The 21,853-nt window shown below is 41.9% G+C and overlaps 1 long non-coding RNA gene across 1 annotated transcript; it reads left to right on the top strand.

Annotated features, from left to right (window-relative positions):
- The first annotated feature begins 19,239 nt into the window (after positions 1-19,239).
- LOC121929511 lies at positions 19,240-21,614 on the top strand. Its single transcript, XR_006103682.1, has 2 exons — positions 19,240-20,068; positions 21,287-21,614. It is a non-coding gene; the product is annotated as an uncharacterized LOC121929511 (long non-coding RNA).
- Positions 21,615-21,853: the final 239 nt, after the last annotated feature.

The following is a 21,853-nucleotide window of genomic DNA, read 5'->3' as shown; positions in this document are numbered from 1 at the left end:
TTACGCACAGTTGGGAAGAAAATTAATTCATTGGAGATGTGTTGTGGAGAAGAGCGCTGAGGATACCATGGTATCTAAAAAGACAAAAAAAAAATGGGTCCTCAACAAGATCAAGCCAGAACTTTCCCTGAAAGCCAAGATGACTAAATTGAGGCAGTCTTACTTTGGCCCATAATGAAAAGCATGACTCATTAGAAAAGACCATGATGCTGGGGAAAGGTAATTTTTTTGTTTATATTTATTTAATTTATTTTACTTCTATGCCACCTTTCTCCCAAAAAAGGGGCCCAAGGTAGCTCACAAGGTAAAACATTACAACAAAAAATTTTAAAACAATGAAAACTATCTAGTTGAAATAAGTAGAAAGAGAGGAAGTCTACATGCCATGTGCATAGACTCAGACAGGGAGAAAATGGGCTTTAGCCCAAGGACCTGAACAGGAGGTAGAAGCTAGGAGGGCTTGGAAAAATCTCATTCACAGGGTAACCACGAGTCAAGATTCAGTTTGAAAACAATGACAATAGTTGTGACATACAAACTAGCTAAATTAAAATGTACCTTTAAATTACAATATCTATGCACAGTCTAGATGTAAATTATGTGTACATAGTGGTATGTGATTAAAGTGAACATTTGGTAATATGAGATAGTTAATTTAAAGAAAATAAAATTTAAAAATATTTTAAAAAACCCTCAGGCCATTCTCCTTCCACTGGCGCCTTGATCCATTTACACCATTTCTTCCACTGAGATCCAGTATTTGCAAATCCACAGCCCATTCTGCCAAAGGCGATGTTTTGAGGACCACCTTAAGGTGTCATCTGGTGAAATCTGGGGGGGGGGGGGACAACCTGCTAATGACCCCTGTGCTCAGCTTGTCTAAGTGAACATGGGGAGGGGGAAACCCGCTCCACCCTCCAGGGCTGGAGCCGGGGACACAGGATGGAGGTGGGATTTTCACTCGCTAAATCGCCGCCATTAGCCCAGTCCAAGCCATGTCTCAACCATACTCCACCAGCACATTTTCGAAGTCAGAAGGTTTCCCATACCACCACCACCCCACTGCTAATGTCCATCTCTCTTACTCTCAGCCTACCCTTTGTTCCGCAGGAAGACAGAGAGGGCTTCTTGTGTTCACTTGACTTTATTTATTTACTTAATATTGCAGGTTCTCCTAGTGCGGATTCAAGGTGGCTTTACTATATGCCGCTAAAAAAATCATGTTACAACACTAAATACCCAATTAATAAGTTATCCAGTTGAAGCAAAGTACTAATAAAAAAACATTTTAAATATTTTTAATGAATTAGAACAGTTTTACAACTATGCACTGAATTAAAATGGTGTAAAGCTGGAGAACTGTCTGAACAATCAGAAGCCATGATAAGTTCTACTGTGTTAAAGTTGACATGAGTAGAAGCTGCCTTCGTGCCTTAACATGGGCAAGGTCTGAAATATGGACCCCTCATTGACTGTCCAGACCCAAGACTGATGTACCACACTGAATCTCTCCTCTTATAGGTCTTGGTCAGAATGTATGGCCTGTACTTCCTTCATAGGACTTTATCACACAGGGAAAATCGGGGGAAATTGGGGGTTTAGAGTCAATATCCTGGGAAAATCATGTGATTGCAGTGAGATTTCACCACAAAGCTGCGATTAAGAGAACTTATCCTGGGAATAACCAGGAATAACCGGCAACAAATCATTCATGGGGAAATCCTTGAATGATTGTTGCTGGCTATTCCCTGGTTATTCCTGGGTAAGTGTGCTCTTTAATCACAATGTGTGTAAAAATCTTCACCACAATCATGTGAGTTTCCTGGGATATTGACTCTTTAAAACCCCTATTTTCTCACAATTTCCCTCTCCCCCATGTGATAACGTCCCTAGATTGACGTTTCCTGCGAGGCTATGTGTGGTTATTCAGGAGAACTTACATTACTATAGAGTTTATCACGAGCCATCATGGCTCCTACTATAATATTATAATGTGTGTAATACACGCACTTTAAAAAGAGTGACTGTTCTGCTATGTTTCCCTTATAGTATTATTAGGGAGAGAAAACAAAAGGGCTAGATTTTATTTGGACTGCAGGCCTCTTTGAACTACACAATTAAAATGGAATGATGGAACTATAATTTTATAGTATGAAAGAGATCACATAGTCAAAAAACATTTTAAGATCTTTGTCCTTGTTTTCCTAGCCATGGCAACATCCTATAGAATCCTGGGATCTGTAGTTCCAGGAGGGGTGCTTGAATTCTTAGCCATAGCACTCTAGTGCCTTCCCAGACTACAAAACCCAGGATCCCAAAGGGTGCCAGTAAAGTAGGGTTGCCATCCTTGGGGACCTCCAAAACGGGAGAATGTAGGACATGGTTTTAAAATGTAGGATTTTTTTGTTTGTTTTTTCCTGGCCACGGAAATAAAAAAAAAAAGTCCTACATTTTTAAACCTTGTCCAAGGCCTTGCTGGGGTCTGGGAGACAGCGTCTCCAAGCCCCAGCGAGGCCTTGGAGGACTACGCCATCCGGAGCCCCATCCAGGGCCTGGCTGAGGTTGGCAGGCAGCGTCCTCCAAGCCCCAGCCAGGCCTCTGGGACTCTGCGATTGCGGCGCCCCATCCAGGGCTCGCTGGGGGGGGAATCCCGGGGAATCCCCTGCCTCCCATGCGCCCGTGCCACCTCCCCCGCCTCCTCTCCCCCTCCTGCGTGGAGGAGATGCTGCCTCCTTCCACCTTCGCCTCCTCCACGTGGCCTGGGGGAGAGGGGCGGGAGGAGGAGGGTGGGCGCGGGCACTCGGGGAGGCACTGCCTCCAGCTTCGCCTCCTGCGCCCCAGGCAGGCCTCGCTGCCCTTTCTTCCTCCCCGCCTCCCTGAGGTGGAGGAGGAAGGCAGCGAGGCCTGCCAGGGGCGCAGCAACCCAGGCTGCAACCGGGGGGCTTCTGGTTTTGGGGGCTGCACCCGTGCCGGGAGGGGCCCCGGGCCCCCAAAATCGGGAAGTTCCGGTTGCAGCCGGGTTATGGCAGCCTACAGTAAAGTAGAATCATAATTGCCATAGCTGCATAGTGTGAAAGGGCTCTATATCTAGAGTAGATTATTGCACACATTCTTAAAACATTGCTAGTCCACTTTAACTGGCTGATTGCCTCCTGTTGCATTTTGGGTTTGTAGTTCCAGCCAGGCTTAGAGCTCTCTGGCTGAGAATTCTAAATGCCTCTCACTAAACTTCAAGTCCCAGAATGCAACAGGAGGCAGCCAGAGCAATTAAAGTGAATTAGCAATGTTTTAGAGTGTAGTACGATAATCTCCTGAGTGGATCTTTGAATCTGAGTGAATCTTGCCTCTTCCAATGTGATTGGGCGGGCAGAGGGAGAAGGAGAGGGAGGAGGAAATACTAAAGTATTAAGATATATCATTAATACTAAGTTAAGATTGTCCCTGCCACCGTATTTCCATTTCTATATATGGCTGTGAATGCTGGATAGTAGGAAGCTAATAGGAAGAACTTGAAAGGTGGTGCTGGAGAAGAGTTCTACAGATTCTTTGGACTGCTAACAAGACAGTCAATAGGTTCTACAGAAAATCACGCATGAACTCTCACTAGAAGGCAAGATGCTAAACTGAGACGCTGTACTTGGGATATATCAGGAGAAGACATGCACCTACGAATAGACAATAATTCTTGATAAGTACAAGGCAGGAGGAAAGAGGGAGATCGCATCCCAGATGGATGAACTCAATCAAGGAACCAACTGTAAATTAGGATTTGCTGTGTCCCCTTTCAGCTGAACTTTGGCAATCATTGCTAACCCTAGATATTTTTGCATGTACGACAATAGGATTAATGGCACCCATTTACTGACAACTAAGCCTGGCAAATGGAAAATGGCATTACCTCAGCATTCTGCTGCCTGACGTGTCTTCTTCATAAGCTTCATATGTTAAGTCTGACCTGACTGCAAAGAAAAAAGAAAACAAATCTTTTTAATATCTGCAAGTGAAGAAAGATATGGTATTCTATTGTCAGAGTTTCAGAGTGTTCTTGCTAGCTAAAATTCTTGATGTTGCAAGCATTTTCCATTCTTGAGGCCATGTGTTTTACATAGATTGATGACAGTAACAGATTTGGTTGATTCTGAGTCTCATTCCTAGGGTAGATCTTCAAGACAGAAGAAAGCCAACAGGCCTTTCTTTTTATAAAAGTGTCTCACCAAAGCACTGCAAGAAACATGACTCTTATTTTACCCATAGAAATAAAATATTTTATTTTGCTTTCATCCAGGTCAGTATTATTTGTGGCATTTTATGTACCCTAAACATTGGCTTCATTAGCTTGAGGAAGCTGTGCATGCAGATTTATCAAATAATTCTCACCTTTCATGCCACACCATAATCAAAATACTATAAGATTGAAACTAAAAACCGCTCTGTCACTGCTGAAAGCTCATCTTGAAATCTTCACTGTCCTTATGGCTCCGAAGTATGGAACAACAGCTCTTTGTCATCTGGTGTGTTGCTTAATAACTGAACTCTGCACAAATTAACATAGTTGGCAGGGAGATCATGTTTTTTCATTTAATCAGGAAAAAGTGGCTCATTCCCAGAAATGGATCAGTTGTACAGTGACAAAAGCTGTGATCAACCTATTTTTCATAAGAATGACAATGTCTGTCTCTTGAGGTTCAAGACAATGGTGGAAAAATCTACATTTCCCAGCCTGTTATTTCACATTGACCCCTTGGCCATTGGCATTTCACTATAATTTTACTAAAGACATTCACATTTGCCCTTTTCTGCCTTTTGAACACAGTGTCCTGCCCTCTTCCTCAATGGCTCCTCTTCCTTATTCACCGTCCCCTCCAAAATCTAGACTTACCAAGCTTTGCCAGTGAAAATAAAATACAGGGATTCAGTGTTGGTTACAGAACAGTACTTTTGCTCAGTGTTATGCTTGCTGCCAGCAGATGACCAAAACTGATAATTTTTCTGGCAGCTGTAAAAAGAGTTTTAAAAGTTTTGAAATAATAAAACGAGTAAGGAAGTGTTTGCTTGTTTGTTTGTTTTTAAATTATTCACATAATAGTCCTTGTTTGTGAGACACTTTGCATCTCAAAATAGTTTTGTGATCCACCTTGTGTCCCACTCTGGGAGAGCAGCATTTAAATGGAATGGATGAATGGTGGATGGCAGGACTGGATGAAGGCTGATATTTGCACACAACCTGTCAACAGTTGCTACTGAACACCCAGCCTAAGAAGTTCACTTAAATGGTGGTGAAACTTCATTACTATTGCTACTGCAACTGAGAACCAGTACTGTTCATTCATTCGAGTCTTTCTGAAGAATTAATTGTTCTCTTTCTGTAAGCCTTGCACTGGATGGGGCAGGTTTACCTTTTCAGTGCTTCATATTCTGAATAAAGAACCAATTTTAAAAGTTTTCTTGGATTGCCTTCATAGAATCATAGAATTAGCAAGGACTGCCAGGGCCACCTACTCCAGCCCCCTGCCATGAAGAATCTACTACTAAAGCACTCTTTGAAATCATAGATTTCTGTTTAATGACTGAAAAAAAAGTTGTCTTCATTGTTCCCATTGAGCTCACTGCCATTGGATGGATTTTGGCCAAATGACCTTATTGATAGTCTGCAGATTCCTCTTCCATACTAAGACAAACATAAGATGATGGGTTCTGATATAATCACTTCTCCTCCCATTTTTCTTTGGCATACTCCTCTTTAACCATCTTTGCCTGTTGATGAACCTTGAAAACTTGCCTTTTGGGTTGATTTAACAAAGGTATTACCACCATATTGATTTTGGGACTCTGTTTTGTGGTCGAATAGCTACTTGCATTTGATTCATTCCTTAACTTCACCATCTTTCTTTCTTCTTTTTTTTTTTTTTAAAAAGGAGTACCACAATCACACTGACATTTTATATTAACACAATATTTATGATAATAAGGATCTTAATTACACTTGCTTTTGCTCTTGACAGTAAATACAACTTTTAAAATAGTGTTAGAGTGATTAGTGCCATATGCCAGTGTGACAGCCTGTAAAATCTTCTAAATCATTGGTGAGGATTTCTTTTTCTGATTGCATTCCCTGAGGGATATGAGTGTGTACATGTGGAAACAGAAAGATAATAAAGTCGTGGACATGCCTGTTCCATCAAGCCGTCTCCTCTTCATACACAGCCATTAAACTCTACATCATTCTGTTATGAGGAAAGATTGCAATATTTGGGCTCATTAACTTGAGAAAGGCAAGGAGGGGACGCGGCTGGATACAGCAATGGTCCCCAACCTTAGGTCTCCATGTATTGTTTAAATTCTTCACCACTGGGCTGCTGCCTGAGCCAAGTTGAACACACACCAAGCACTGGGAACTACTGTTGTAGGAAAAGGTATATCTCTACTAGTCTCTCCTAACATAGGAAGTTTCCATTCCCCAAGACCATTCTTGATGATTCAGAATGATAAAAGGAGGAACACAGTGCATAATAACCTATGTAATTTACTACCACAAAATGTTTGTGGTCATTAACTTAAAAGAAAATTAAACAAATCTATGGAAGGCAAGCTACTACTAGTCACTGTTCCTTTCCCCACCTCTAGTTTCTCCATGCTGTGTCCACACAGTTTTGTTTTGTTTTATATGTGAAAGCATTTTCAGTTTAACTTTTTTGTTTTTGTGTCTTTTTTCAAATTGTGCATTGTTTTCATGCATCCACTCATTATTATAGCATATTTGTATGCAGTCGTTAAAATGTATGCATTTTTCTAAGCACTAGAAAATACACTAGACTAAACATGCTTACCAAGTGTTGAAATTTGCATGTTTTCAAATCCTTAGTATGTACTACCACCATCCTCATTCAGCCATCATTCCAAAATATGATCTAACCAATATCTCCAGCAAATTCACCAACAATGTAAGGACAGTTTACCATACTAAGCATAATGACTGAGAACCCGAAGAGTTTTGGTCTGAAGCCAAGGACATAATAAAAGAAGAATGCAGACATACACTTTCAGTGGGCAAAAAGAGGGAGAAAATCATGGATGATAGATAAAACATTAAAGCAATAAGGAAAGAAGAGAAGCAAACAAAAAGGAGCTAAGAACCATGAATTCAACAGTACAGGCTATGCGTAAAGATAAAGAAACTACTACATGAGCAGTGCAAAGAATAGAAGACAAAACAAAGGGGAAAATGAGCGCTATTCCCCAAGATCAGGGAAATGAAAGGAAAGTACCAACCAAGAACTGCGATGCTCTATGACAATAATAAAAACACCAATTCAAGACCAGGAAGGAATAAAAAATGGAGCAATCCAAGAGAGCTGTATAAAACAGATGACAGATTTAAGGGACACAGGAATGAGAGCCATATGAAGATGAACCCCAAATTCTAAAAAAACAAGGTAGAAACAATAAAAGAATGGCAAAAAACATGTCATCAGGAACACATGTATTGCAACTGAGCTGCTGCAATCCACATGACAGGTCAACTCTATGTGCTAACTAACATATGTCAACAGATATGGAAAACAAACCTATGGGGCTGCAGACTGGAAAAGATCAATATAAATCCCCCTGCACAAAAATGGAGACACAAAAGATTGCAGCAACTAAGAACCATAGCACTAATTCCCCTGCAACCAAATTATGCTCAAAATTCTATAACATAGGCGGTTTACCGACCGCCCTTTGGGGCGGCCTTTTCCTGCCCTTTCCTTGCCAGATCGGGCCTCAGTTGCCAAGCGGCAGCCTCTTAGCCTTGATCTGCCATTTTCCATGCCGTGGGGCAGCGGCAAAGGCCGCTTCCCCCGGCCTGGAAAGGGGTGTCCTTGGGGCTTCATGCCTCAAGGACACCCGCCAGCGGTGGGACGAAGAGAAAGGGCCGCTCGGCCTCTTTCTCTTTTGTGTTGCTAGTGCAGCCATGTAAGGCTTCACCCAGCAACACAAACTTGGAAGGAGCTCCGTTTCAGAGCTCCTTCCAGTGCCACGGAAAGGGCGCCCCAGGCGCCCTCGCACAGCACCAGGATGTCACTTCTGCGCCGCTCCATTTGAAGGCGGTGCGGTCGTGACGTCCCAATGGTGGTGCCCATGTAGAATGGGTCCCCCATTTTGTATGTACTAGGTAGGACTAGGGTTAGGGCATCCGGAAAGGACGCCCTTTCCTAACCCTAGTACGTACCTATACGTACTTTTTGCGCCTCTGGAACGCGCCATGACTCCAACCATACATGGAGAGAGAAATCCCAGAGGTCCTTGCGGGGTTCAGGAAAGAAGAGGCACTAGGGACCACCAATGCAAACGGATAAGGGAGTAGACCAAGGAGTTCCAAAAGAAAATCAGCATGTTCTTTATAGACTACAGCAAAGCCTTGACTGCGTAGTCATGAAAGGCTATGGAACACCTTAAAGACATGGGGTGCCAACACTCTGATAGTCCTGATTAGGAATCTGTACTCAGGACAAGAGGCTACTGTCCGAACAGAACATGGAGAAACCGATGTGTGATGTCCTGCCAGGACTGATTGAATTTCCCCTGCATTTTCTTTCACATTGGTTCAGGCCTTATAATACTAAATAATAAAATTTTTATTTATACCCCGCCCTTCCGAACGATCAGGGCGGCTAAAAAAATGCACCAAAGTGCAAACAGCAAACAGATTAAAAACACATATAAAAACAACAATCCTTAAAAACATTAAAAACCCCTTAGCCCAACCTCACGGCCACGAGAGAGGAGGGAGGCCCACAGGATATTTAGACGGGGATGCTGATTAAATAGGAAGGTTTTGAGACCTTCCTAAATTGGGCCAGGGTGGTGATGGCGGAGCTCCGTGGGCAGCGTATTCCAAGGGGGGGCAGCTGTGGAAAAGGATCTTCTGGCAGTAGCAGCCAACTTAGCCCCAGACCTTCAGGAGTTGCTGCCCAGATGTTCTGAGGGTGCGAGGCGGAATGTAGAGGAGAGGCGGTCCTTTAGGCATCCTGGGCCCAAGCCATTTAGGGCTTTATAGGTAAAAACCAACACCTTATATTGAGCTCGGAGCGGATGGCACCAATGGAGATCTTTAAGCACGGTGTTATATGGCTGGTCCTGGAAGCACCAGTGACCAGCCGCGCTGCCTGTTCTGCACCATTTGGAGCTTCCGAGTTTTGGTATAAGGGTTGCCCTATGTAGAGTACATTGCAGAAAATCCAATCTCGAAGTTACCAGAGCGTGTACAACAGTTTCAAGTCCCTCTGGGCCAGGTATGGGCGCAGCTGGCGAATCCGCCGAAGCTGATAACAGGTACTCTTGACCGTCGCATTCACCTGAGCAGTCAGGTGAAGGGACGAGTCAAGAAGCACCCCCAGACTGCGCACGGAGTCCTTCACGGGGAGCATGACCCCTCAGGACAGGTGGAACCACCGTCATTCCTGGACCAGGGGAACCTATCACTAGTACCTCCGTTTTCTCTGGATTAAGTTTGAGTCGGTTTTCCCTCATCCAGCCCATTACTGACTCTAGACAGGCCTCGAGAGGAGAGACGCCATCCCCAGTCACTGCATCATCGGAGACATAGAGAATGATTTGGGTGTCCTCAGCGTAATGATAACCCGCGCCCCATGTCTCCGGATGATCTCTCCCAGCGGTTTCATGTAAATGTTAAATAGCATGGGAGACAGAATGGCTCCTGGGGACCCCAGTTCTAAGGGCCCGCTCGTGGGCACACGTCCCCCAGCTGCACCATCTGGGAACTCCAGAGAGGTAGGACCGGACCACTGGAGCGCCGTGCCCCCGATTCCCACCTCAGCCAGGCGCCCCAGAAGGATACCATGGTCTATGGTATCGAAAGCCGCTGAGATGTCCAAGAGCACCAAACAGGGACCACGTTCCCTGTCGACACTCAGACGGAGATCATCGACAGGCGACCATGGCCGTCCAACCCCGTGACCCGCCGGAAGCCAGTTTGAAAGGGTCCAGATAATCCGTTTCATCCAAGCCGCCTGAGCTGGATCGCAACCGCCCTCTCGATCACCTTACCCAGGAATGGCAGCAGCGAGACTGGCCGATAATTATTAGTACCAGGGGTCAAGGGAGGGCTTTTTTAGGATCGGTCTTACTATGGCCAATTTAGATCCGATGGAAATCGCCCATCCCTGAAAATGTATTAATTATCCGGCGTAACAAAAGTGTCACCGCCGGTCCCTCCTGGGCCGCTAACCATGAGGGACAGGGATCAAGAGAGCAGGTTGTCTTCCGAAACACTTCCGAGGATTTGTCTTAGTTATTTTAGTGTAGAAAAGTTCATTGTATTAGTTTGTGGGAGGAGCTGTAGGTTTCCCCTGCGTTATTTCCTGGTTTGGTTTGCCCTTTCCCAACATGCTCTGCTGTAGCTAGAGGTTTTTGGTGGGGGCATCTTTGCTGTGAGCAGGCAGAGAGCTGTCTTTTGGTGGCAAACAGGCCCAGCAGCCGGAAAGGGCATTTCTTACACCTCAGCCGAATTAGTTACCATCAGCAAGAAAATAAGGAATTCAGGAGCTGAAAGACCCTGCACCAGCTCCATTGAGTGGGGAGAGCAAACTAACATCAGACCCCGAAAGATGACCATCCGGAAGATTGCTGAACTGTAAAGTACCTTTTTTTTAGAAGCTGGGGATTTGTTTAGAGCTGGGGAGGAGAAAACTCTTTATTTTGTCCTTTAAATTAAATTTCCCCCCTTTTGAACTTTACATTCAGCTTCAGAGCCTTTTTTGGGTAAAGAGTTTGATCTCACCAGGGTACCGGCGTTGCACACCCAAACCTGCCACCATCTTTAGTTGGGTGTGTCTTCATAGAATGGTTCCCAATTGGCAAAAGAGTCAGAGTAAGGCTGCATCTTATCACCCTTCTTGTTCAACGTATATGCAGAACATATTGTAAGAGAAGCAGACGATCCTAAAATGCAAGGATATACAACTGAGCACAAAAGTTAGAATTGTGCAAGCCATGGTATTCCCTATTGCCATGTATGGATCTGAAAACTGGACAGTTAAGGAGGAGAATAGAAGGAAAATCAACTCATTCTAAATGTGGTGCTGGAGAAGAGTTCTAAGGATTCCATGGACAGCCAGAAAGACGAACAAATGAGTCCTGGAGCAGATCAAGCCAGAAATCTCCCTAGAAGTCAAGATGACAAAACTCAGGTTGTCGTACTTTGGACACATCAACACATCATGAGAAGGCATGAATCATTGGAAAAAACAGTAATGCTAGGAAAGGTAGAGGGAAGTAGAAAGAGAGGAAGGCCACATGTAAGATGGATGGACTCTATTAAAGAGATCACGAGTATGAGTTTGCAGGAGTTGAGCAGAGCAGTGAAGGACAGAGGATCTTGGAGATGCCTCATCAGCAGGGTCACCATGCGTCAAGATCGATTCAAGGGCAGTTAACAACAAAACTACCACCATGAGAGGCAGTATGCCTCTTGTTACCCATTAGTAGGGCGCATGAGCAAGTGGATAATATTGTGCTTACATCCTAGTTGTAGGCTTCCATTAGAGAGCAGATCTGGCCAGTGTGAAAACAGAAGGCTGAACCCAGCGAAGCAATTCTTCACATTCTGATAATGAGGAGCACAAAAGCAATCACACTAGTAACATAGCATTTTCATGATGCACAGCATTTCCATAACACGCATTCCCATAAATATCACACAACATTTCCATATAACTCAGCATTTCCATAAATATCCCTCTTAAATAAAAAATTATTATTATAATTTATTATTACTTTATTTTATTTATATCACAACTTTCTCCCATGAAGGCCCCAAGGTAGCTTCAGTTCTGTATTACTAACAAGGAACCACTGGACCTATAGGGACTAGGACACGGAGTAATGGGTGTAAACTGCAGGAAAATAGATTCTGTCTAAACATTAGGAAGAACTTCCTGAAAGTAAGAGCTGTTCAATAGTGGAACGCACTTCCTCAGAGTGTGGTGGAGTTTCCTTCTTTGGAGGTTTTTTTAACAGAGGCTGGATGGCCATCTGTCAGGGATGCTTTGATTATGTGTTCTTATGCATTCAGTTCCTTCCTCTTTTAAAGACAATTGTTTGCCCTTTATCCAAATTAGCAAACTATAATTTACATTTGCTTTCCTAACCAAGACTGCATGCCAAACCCTGGTTTGTGTTCTAAAGTGAGCAGAAGTAATGGTTCCGTATACCTTACTTCAGTTATCATCTATCAACATCAACAGAGAATGTGAATACACACAAGGCTCCTTGATCAGATCCATGACAATCCCAAAACTGACGTTGGGGTCAGACTGACCCAAGCTGTAGCCACAGTTGCTTCATGACAGCAGAAGAAATAACAAGTGTTTTACAAATAAATGCTTATCTTCCAGCAATGGAAAAACAAAAATAAAGCATTAACATTCATTAGGAAATTTCAGTTTATTATTTAAAAACCCAACATTTTTGTCCTTTCATATTAGATTTGTATTCCAGTTCTTTTTTTACGATGAAGAGATCTGACTGTTTCTCTGAGCAGGAAAATATCAGACTGCTGGATAGGGACAAAAAATGGAATGTGGTTTCCTGAAACATTTCCAGAAACGACATGGGAAAATAACTCTTGAAAGAGATGTGGAGCTGGAAACACTTCCTTTTGGAGCAGCATTTCCACACTGTCCTTTGTTGGCCTAAATGTAATAACAATTCTGCTGTTATTTTTGTAAAGATGGTGGCTATGGAAGGGGAGACGTAATTAATGCAACAAGCAACTATAACATCTGGGGTTATAAACCGTGTCCACTATGAAGCATAGTCTTCCTGTGGTTTAAACATGCAGCTCTGCATTTAAAGAGAGAGAGTGTGGTGATGTTTTTCCCCCACAGCCAGCCAAAAGCTATCATAAGTTGTTTCCAGGAATGCTTGGGGCAGCAAGAAACTGAAGTCAAAAGCATACCTGCATTGTTTTTGCCTTGTTTTGTTTTGTTTTTAAGATTGCTTATCTCCATATATGTTATGTGCCTTCAAATTGTTCCAATGTATGGCAACCCCAAGGCAAACCTATCATGGGGTTTTCTTGGCAAGATTTGTTCAGAAGGGATTTGCTATTGCCTTCCTCTGAGGCTAAGAAAGTGTGACTTGTCCAAAGTCCCAGTGGATTTCCATTGCTGAGCAGGGATTTGCACTCTGGTCTCCCTGATTCCTAGTCCAACAGTCAAACCACTATGCCATACTGATTCTCATCTCCATGTGCATACACTACATTTATGTAACTTGATGAAGAGAGTGTATACGCAGCCGCTAGTAATTCTGATTAAGGAACAAAGACACCAGTGGTTAAAGAAACAAACTGAGGCTCTATTGTAAAAACTCTATTGAGCATAAAAACTAAGCTAACACTGACTAAGCTAGGCCCCATTCACATTACAAAAATCATCTAGGATGAATCAGGGTTATTTCCTTGGTATTCATACTCATCCCAAATGCACTCGTTGTACTTTGGGGGGGGGGGGACCAAAAAACCCATTAAACCCAGGATATTCTATACTGTTTTTCCCCCTGAGTTTTTTGAACTATCTGCATCAATCCACATCTTCAGCAGTGTGAATACGTTTCCAAATCGATTCAGATTGCTCTGTATCACTTGAGAGAATGGAGGCAGCTTCATTTTCTCCTGAAATGATGGCATGTGTGAATAACACAAGGGTTAAAATGATTTAGAAAGATTAGCAAACCCAAAACGTAATGGGAACAATGATCCCAATATGCATCAGCATGGTGAACTGCATCTCCTCAGGACAAACAACTGAGTGTGAATGCCCCCCTAGTTCCACTAGAAGTGAAAAAATAAGGAGGTGGGAAGGGGTGGAAAGATCCTTAAGAGTATCAGTTTACGTTCCATTCAAGTTAGGATGGCTGGATAAGAGATGCAGAAACTTTGCTTTTGCTGCTGCTCTAAGGCATATTTAACTCTTTAAGTGTTGAACTTTGTGACAAAATTTACTATGCAATATTTCCTGTCATGGCTCCACATGCATCTATAAGCCTACTGCAATGCAATCCTATATATGCCTACCAAGATGTAAGGCCCATTGTCCTCAATTGGGTGTTGTCCCTGGCAGATTGAAGCCTTAGGTATGGGCTTGTCTCCACTGGTGAAAAATGTCGTACTCACACCAAAGCTGGTACTGGCAGTCCTGATGACATATGGCTACTTCCGGGGAGGACCTGTGTTCTTCTGTCCTTAACCCAACTTTGCTCTGAACTAAGCAAAGTTGGGGGAATCCCCCATGTTTCCTAGAAATCCCATAGTGACCTTGGGCTCTTTTGGACAGTTTGACTGGTTCCAATTTGGCCTGATACAGTTGTCCAAACACCAAGAGCTATGCCATCCCCTTGATTTCAGAGTCACTACCACCGCTTACTCACACACAGGAGCTCCGTGTAAAGCCTACTTGACATGCCAATACTGCCCAGATTACTTGTTGATCACATGTCCAGGTGGTTGTTTCTGACATCAGCAGAAATGGCAGCATGCCAGGCAGGCTTTACACAAAGCTCCTGCCTGCAAGGAAGTCGTGGTTAACTTTGAAAACAGGATGAGCCAGTGGGACTGATGCAATGTCAGTTCAGCTGTCCCATGTGTGCAATGATGCAGCATCTGACCAGATTCAGACTGGTGCATGTGGTCACCACTGAGGCCAGTCCAGGACATAATGCTCCAGACTGGCCCCAGATTTAAACTGCCAGTGTAGATGTTCTCTAAGAAATCAAAATGCATTGCTACCCACAGAGTGCTACAGCTTCCATTGCAGGATCTTGAGGATCACTTTTCTTCTTGTCTTTCATTTTCAAATAAAACTAAGGCTTTATATCACAAACATGTTTGTAGAATAATGATGAGTATATTTTTAGAAAAACCGAGATTGCTCATGGGAATCCTGGGACGGGGGGTGGAAATTCCAACACAGTTCCCAGTCCCTCAGATCCCACAAAGCTCTCTTGTCCCTGACATAAAAACCAACGAATGGGTGGAACACTTAAAAATGCTTCATCTGGAATAGTATAGGGAAGCCACATAAGGTACTTAGCCTTGGGAAACTGATTGATATGTTACTAGTTCCTATCAAATCTATAGATAGAACGGAGATAGAAGAGATCAGAGTCAGTTAAAGGTAAAGAGCGGCCACAGATTTAGCATATAAAAATGTACAAAAGCAACAAAGAACAAATGAAATATAGCACTGGACAGGGATCAAAAAGGCACATGTTCAAATCCTAACCAGGGTAAACTGTGGAAAGGATTTAACCCTTTAACACTATAATAGGAACTTTCCAGATGCTGTAGGAAGGAACTGGCAAAATCACCTCTGACTAAACCTTGCCTAAGAAAACCCTATGAAATTCATGTGGTCACCATAAGCTGACAGGTGATTTGAAGCCACACACACACAAGCACACCTATACAGAAAGGGCCTTTCTTTCCCATCTTAACAAAAATCTCTTCCCCCTCATTGTTTTTCATTATTTGGGTACTATCTTTCAAGAATGATATTTGCTTTAAGTCATCTGCTCTTCCCTCCCAGAAGTAAACTTTCTGGCAGCCTTCTTAGAGGGATTCTCACAACTCCACTGGGCTCTTTCTGATTAAGAGTACCAAATCAATTGCAAGCTAGAAAAGTTATTATGTGTTTTGTTTTCCAGTCTGATGTTCAACTCTAATGTTCCCATGCTCTGCTGTCTCCTCTTCATTTGGCTTTTCTCACAGTGATTTATAACAGGAGAAATTACCTCACACTAGCAAGCAACCCAAGAATTTAGGAGATAGGAATAGAGTTTTAAAAAGCAGCCAATATCTTCTATGCCACTGACACAGGCTTATGCTTTTTATGACTTTATGCTAAGAATTGAAAGAGCATGTTCCTGGCCCCCTTCCTCCTTTCAATGTCAAACCTAGTATTTAATTTTAGGGTGGTGGTTGTTTTAACATGAGCAGACTTTGTCTTTCTTTTGCTACTATGTAAAGACATAATGAGAAATGAAAAATCTTGTAATGAGCACTTAAATAGCAACAAAGTTTAAAAGGAGTTAAAGCTGTAGCCTAAGTCTTAAACATTTCCAGTGGTAACAGAGCATCGAAGCCTGTGATTTTGCTCCTTCTCAATTTGCTTCCTGATGCCAACATTTCAGGAGCAGGCTGTGAGATAGTTTAATCTTTCTACAGATTCAACAAATTTGGGTCTTTCCAAACAACTGAGTTGAGAACAGACAGTTCTTTCATTAAACCCACATATTCCTTGCCCTGCTTGTGTTTTGATTGCTTTTCCTGTGCAAATGTGACTTTTGTCCCAGCTGGCACAGCTATAGGAGTTCTATGGTTGTATGAATGACATGGTAGCCACTACCCAAGGACCATCCAGTGGGATGCTGCTCCCTGTCCCACTATACTGGCTAACCCCTTTTCATGTTCTTAGTTTTAAGTCCCCATTTGTCCCAATTCAGCAGCAGGGCTGGTGTAGACATTCAGTACATTCCTTTCCTTTGTTTTGTTGAAGATTATCACACCAGCACTTACCGTTGGGTAAGCACTGGTAAATCACCTCTAAAACATTGAGGAATCATGCACGCGTGAAAGCCTGGTTTGCTTCCTCAACGTCAGGGAATCTTCAGCTTCCCTCCAGCAACACTGAGTCGTTTGGGGAGAGGCAATTTCTTCTGAACAGAAACTGCATTCAGAGGAAATTGCCTCTTCACAAACGATTCAGTGACACTAGAGGGGAGCCGACGATTGCCTGGCATTGAGGAAGCATGGCAGGCTTTCACACATACACACACTTTGTCAGTGTTTTAGAGGTGATTTACCATTGCTTAAGCACTGGTCTGATAATCTTTGTTGTTGTTGTGTGCCTTCAAGTACTGTAATTTCTAACTTATGGGAATCCTAAGGCCATTAAATAAAACATTAACTAAACCTATCATGAGGTTTTCTTGGCAAGATTTATTCAGAAGAAGTTTGATATTGCCTTCCCCTGATGCTGAGAGCATATGACCTGCCTAAGGTCACCCAATGAGTTTCATGGCCAAGTGGGGAATCGAACCCTGGTCTCCAGAGTTGTAGTCCCACCAGGCCAATCAGTCAGTCAGTCAGTCAAGTTTTATTGCTTTTGGCCAATGGCCTTTGCATCCCACCAGGCAAATTACAGCAAGGATATCTTCTCTGCAGCAGCATAGCCTTTCCAGATTAGAACTCTTCACTCCAGTGGAACACACATGAACATTTTTAAAAGGGAAAAACTTGCACCTTCATAGCATGTCACAGTTTTCTCTTCAGAAAAGTAGTAATACAAATTAAATCCATGTGAAATAGCACCAAGCACACTTGCCTTAGCACTAGAGGGCAAATGGATATAATGTGTGTGTATAGACACAGACTTCAGGAAAGGCCCTTAGAAAACTCTACTAATTTTCTTTTTGTTTTTGATAGCATTTATTTATTTCATATCCTATCTTTCTTCAAGCACAGGATTCACATCTGCTTACAACCATTTAGATCACAATACAATATTAAAAAAGCATTAATGAAAAAGGTTTAAAAAATACTTGATCCACAATTCTATTTTAAAAACACAAATTAAAAACAGTTTTAAAAACACATTTAAAACATGATTTTAAAAACTGAGACACAGCCCATTAAAATGTCATTCTGCTGCAACAAGTTAAGAGATAAGGGCCTGCCTAAATAAAAAGGTGCCTACTGGTGGAAAGACATCAAACAGCAGCACCATTTTGTGACCCATCAACACCATCTTACTCCATTGTACTCCTTTAGTTCATCTTAGCTCTAAATTAGAGTCAAAACCACAACAAAGTACCAGCAACCATACAGGCATGACTATAATGCTCATTAGTGTGGCACTTTGCACTTACCCAATACCATAAAATGTCCAAAATGGTTGGCCATCTTTTATCTAACTCTGAAAAATTATATCTGTTACAGATTTGGTCTTAAAGTCATTTTCAATTTGCATAAAAGCAGAATGAAAACAAAACAAAAAAGTAACTCCCTGTTGAATACAGTATATACAGTAAATCTTTATACAACTTTGGAAGTCCCCAACCCATCCCTGTACTATCACTACTTGTGAAAAACAAGTTGTTTAAGCTAGCCTTAATTCCTCAAGGCATTCATTCCAGGTGTTGAGAACTCCTTGAAAATACACCTGTTATGTTTCAGACAGAATAATGCCATAGAGACAAAATATAATGAGTCATTCTGTGCAATCAAATGAACTTACAGAGCAAACATCTAATAATTGTTTGTATTTTTGCTGATCATTCCAGGATGTAAAAGAAACTTGTTTGGAATCAGTTTACTGTAAGGATCAGCCAGAATGACAATTGAGCTTGCCAGGACACAGTGCCAGTTTCTACCTATTGGAAAACAGACATGGACATGATGGAATTCAACTTGTTTTTGCATGTTGAACACAAGAGTGTCAGCAGGTGTTTTCAAACCATTGTTGTATTTGTCATACTAATACTGGTTATTTTGATGCCATCTGCGGGGTGGAAGCAGAAGGCTCAGTGATGGCACCCAACTCTATTTCTCCTTGTCACAGAGCCAAATGAGGCTGTGAAGGTGCTGGACTAGTGTGCTGAAGCTTTAATGGGCTTGATGAGGACCAACTAAGAGGGAAAACAGTTTATCCAGGGTGAAACTGTATTCCTCCTGAAAGACCAGCTGCATGGTTTTGGGATATTCATGTAATCCTCTTTGTCAGTGGAGGCTGAAAGGGCCTTGGTGGCTCAGAGCGCTCTTAGTCAAGTTTGGTCAGCTCTCCAGCTATGAAAATGTTCACACATGAGGATTCACAATTTACATGTTACTTTATCAAAAATGAAGAGCAGATGTTTTTGTGACATTGTGTGCCACCATCGGCCCAACAGTTTATGCTCTGGTAACTTCCTATCTAAATTATTTCAATGTAGTCCACACTGAGGACTGCCCTTGACAAGGATGTGGCAGTTGCAACTAGTACAAAATACTGTGGCTCCACTGCTGCCTCAAATATCATATAGGAACTATATTGCATGAATTTTAAAGAAAATGCAATGTACTGGCTGTCAATATCCTTCCAGATTGAATTGAAGATACAGTGCTGTTTTTAAGGTTTTAACTTTAAATTTTACCTTTATAAATTGCTTAATTACTTTTAAAATTAATGTTATATTCTTATGTTTATTAATGTCTTTGTATAGTTTTAATCTCCATTATTTTAAATATGTTGTTAACCATCTTCAGCCCCTTTACTAGGAGAAAGGCATGATATAAAATTAAGAAGGAGAAGAAGGTGAAAGGTAAGGTAAGGTTCTGGAAATATTATTTCAAAGTCATAAAAGGCTTGGAGCCTTGAGGGAACAATTCTATATACCTATCCCAAGTATTAAGGTCTGCCAAGGAGCTCCTTCAGTGTGTTCCCTTATTGGAACAGAATGTGTTGAATCACAGGCCAGGGCCTTTTCTTCTCTGGCACCCTGGTTGTAATACCCCTACCTCTTAGAATTCTATCTGGCATTGGTGTGGCATTGGTGCGGCCATTTTGATGCCGTGTTCAAACTTGGCTCTTCAGAACAGCTTTTGGATTCAGAATCCTGGTCTGGTTTTGGTTTATATTTTGTTTATGTTGAATTGTTTTAATCTGTCTTCAATCCTCTAAGCATTGCTTTTAAGTTGTTCTTATTGACTGTACCTAAGGTTGCATCCCCACAATAATGAGATGATGAAGTAGGACTTTGTGGGGGATCACTGCATTAATATTCACTGTAAACTTTTGTTTAATATACATGCCCACCAGATTGAGAATTCGCACAGCACTGTGTAAAATATGAGATAAAAATGTCCAGAACAGAAGGCAACAAGAATCAGAAGAACTGGAAAACTGCCGCCTCTAAGCAGCTACTCAGATTCAAGTGTTTCAGTACCTGGGAGAGATCTCCAGAGACTGCAGATGTGGGCCCAAAGTTGACCTGTAAGCTGCTATAGGAGCCTTTCTTGCTGAAGAACTAGGTACAGATGATGCTTTAAATATAACATAATACAACATTATATATAAATATAATACAATATAACAAAGCATCCTACAATGTAATACACACCAGCCATAGCTGGGGAAGCTGTGGCCATCCAGATGTTATTACACTTAAACTCCACAATTTCCAATCACCATAGGCAATTATCAAGGATGATAGGTCATCTAGTCTAACAACATCTAGATGGCCATAAATTTCTCAGTCTTGAAGTAGCTGATGGATTTTAGCATTGTTTAGGGCCTCCTTGAGTCCAAATGTGGCCACCAGGTAAAACAGCTTCATAAAGGCAGTTGCATAGGAAACTGCTATTTCTACAAAATAACCCATTTATACACAGCAGTTGTCTTGCAGACCAAATAATTTTCTACATGTCACTACAAAGCTTTATTTTAGATGAGCATAGAGAAAATACACCTTGACCCACATAGAGAGTTTTGAAGCAAGGAGCCCAATGCTACAAGTTGTTTTTTATTGTTACTGATTATATTTCTGACTTATGGTGATCCTAAGGCAAACTTATCATGGGGTTTTCATGACAATATTTGTTCAGAGGGGGGTTTAACCACTGCCAAGGCCAAGGGGGATTCAACCCCTGGTCTCCCAACATCCTAGTCGAACACTTACACCACTACACCACAATTGGTGTTTATAGCACACTCTCTTCTCTACACCATGCTGGCTCTCTAATGTTCTGAACCTTTCATATCAGTGGGCTGGCAATCTTGGTTTGGCCACCCACAGGTTGCCACACCCCATATTATTCAGAGGTGGTCAATGCACACAGACATGGTGATGTGTCCACATGCACATTGCCACCACTGAATAGTATGAATAGCAACCATCTGCATTTTGCGCCACCCTTGAGGAGAGGAGAAATGAAGCTCTGCAGATGGGAAGAGTCTGCTGTATGTATAAATATATAATATGTAATGAAATGATATTTGATTTCCATTGTGATTGTGCAGTACAAAAGGATGAAGATGCCAAGAAGCTGAAAATCATTCTTCCTTCTCTATATGAAATTCTGCCTCTATTTTTTTTCCCATCTAGAATGAAAAGGCAGCTCACTATCAGAATGTGGAAGGTGAATTTTTAAAAGCCATTGTCCAATTTCCTCTAATCCTTCATTTAGCTGATTAAGAAGTGACTTGTTATTTGCCCTTTTCACAAATTTAACAAGAATTATTCATTTTAGGTACCTCATCTGATTGCTACAAGCCTGTAGCCTGTGGAACAAAACACACGATCCTTCCATCTACCTCATAGCTTCAACACCCACAGCAGAGCACAAGGCAGGAACATGAGCCAAAAACTGAACCACGTGATATTCTGCTTCCTTTTAATGATGCCACACCCACATAACCATAAAAATAAGTAAAATGTTACAGTTATACTGGAAAAGAAGCAAAGTTATCCCTTATTAAATTACAACTACAAGGTGATGCAATTATACTTTCACTACTGGAGAAAGGAATTAATTATAAATTAATTATAAATAAATTATAAATAACAATTTTTTCCAAGCTCTGATCAACTACCAAGAGTTTATTTCATGAAGTATGTGTCCTCTTTAACTAATTTATGTAAACAAGAACATAATGAAAGTAATCCACCAAATTAAAAAGAATCCAGATAAATCTAACTATGGACAAGATCTATTCTTAACCAAATTAGGAATTGTCATACTGGCTAGGCTATGTTTTGCAAGTCTAAAGTGTGAGTATTTATTTCACACCATTAAAAAGCCACATCCTGAGTTCAT

Source organism: Sceloporus undulatus, chromosome 4 (assembly GCF_019175285.1).
Source record: "Sceloporus undulatus isolate JIND9_A2432 ecotype Alabama chromosome 4, SceUnd_v1.1, whole genome shotgun sequence".
Classification (NCBI taxonomy): domain Eukaryota; kingdom Metazoa; phylum Chordata; class Lepidosauria; order Squamata; family Phrynosomatidae; genus Sceloporus; species Sceloporus undulatus.
This window is presented reverse-complemented; position numbering and strand designations above follow the sequence as displayed.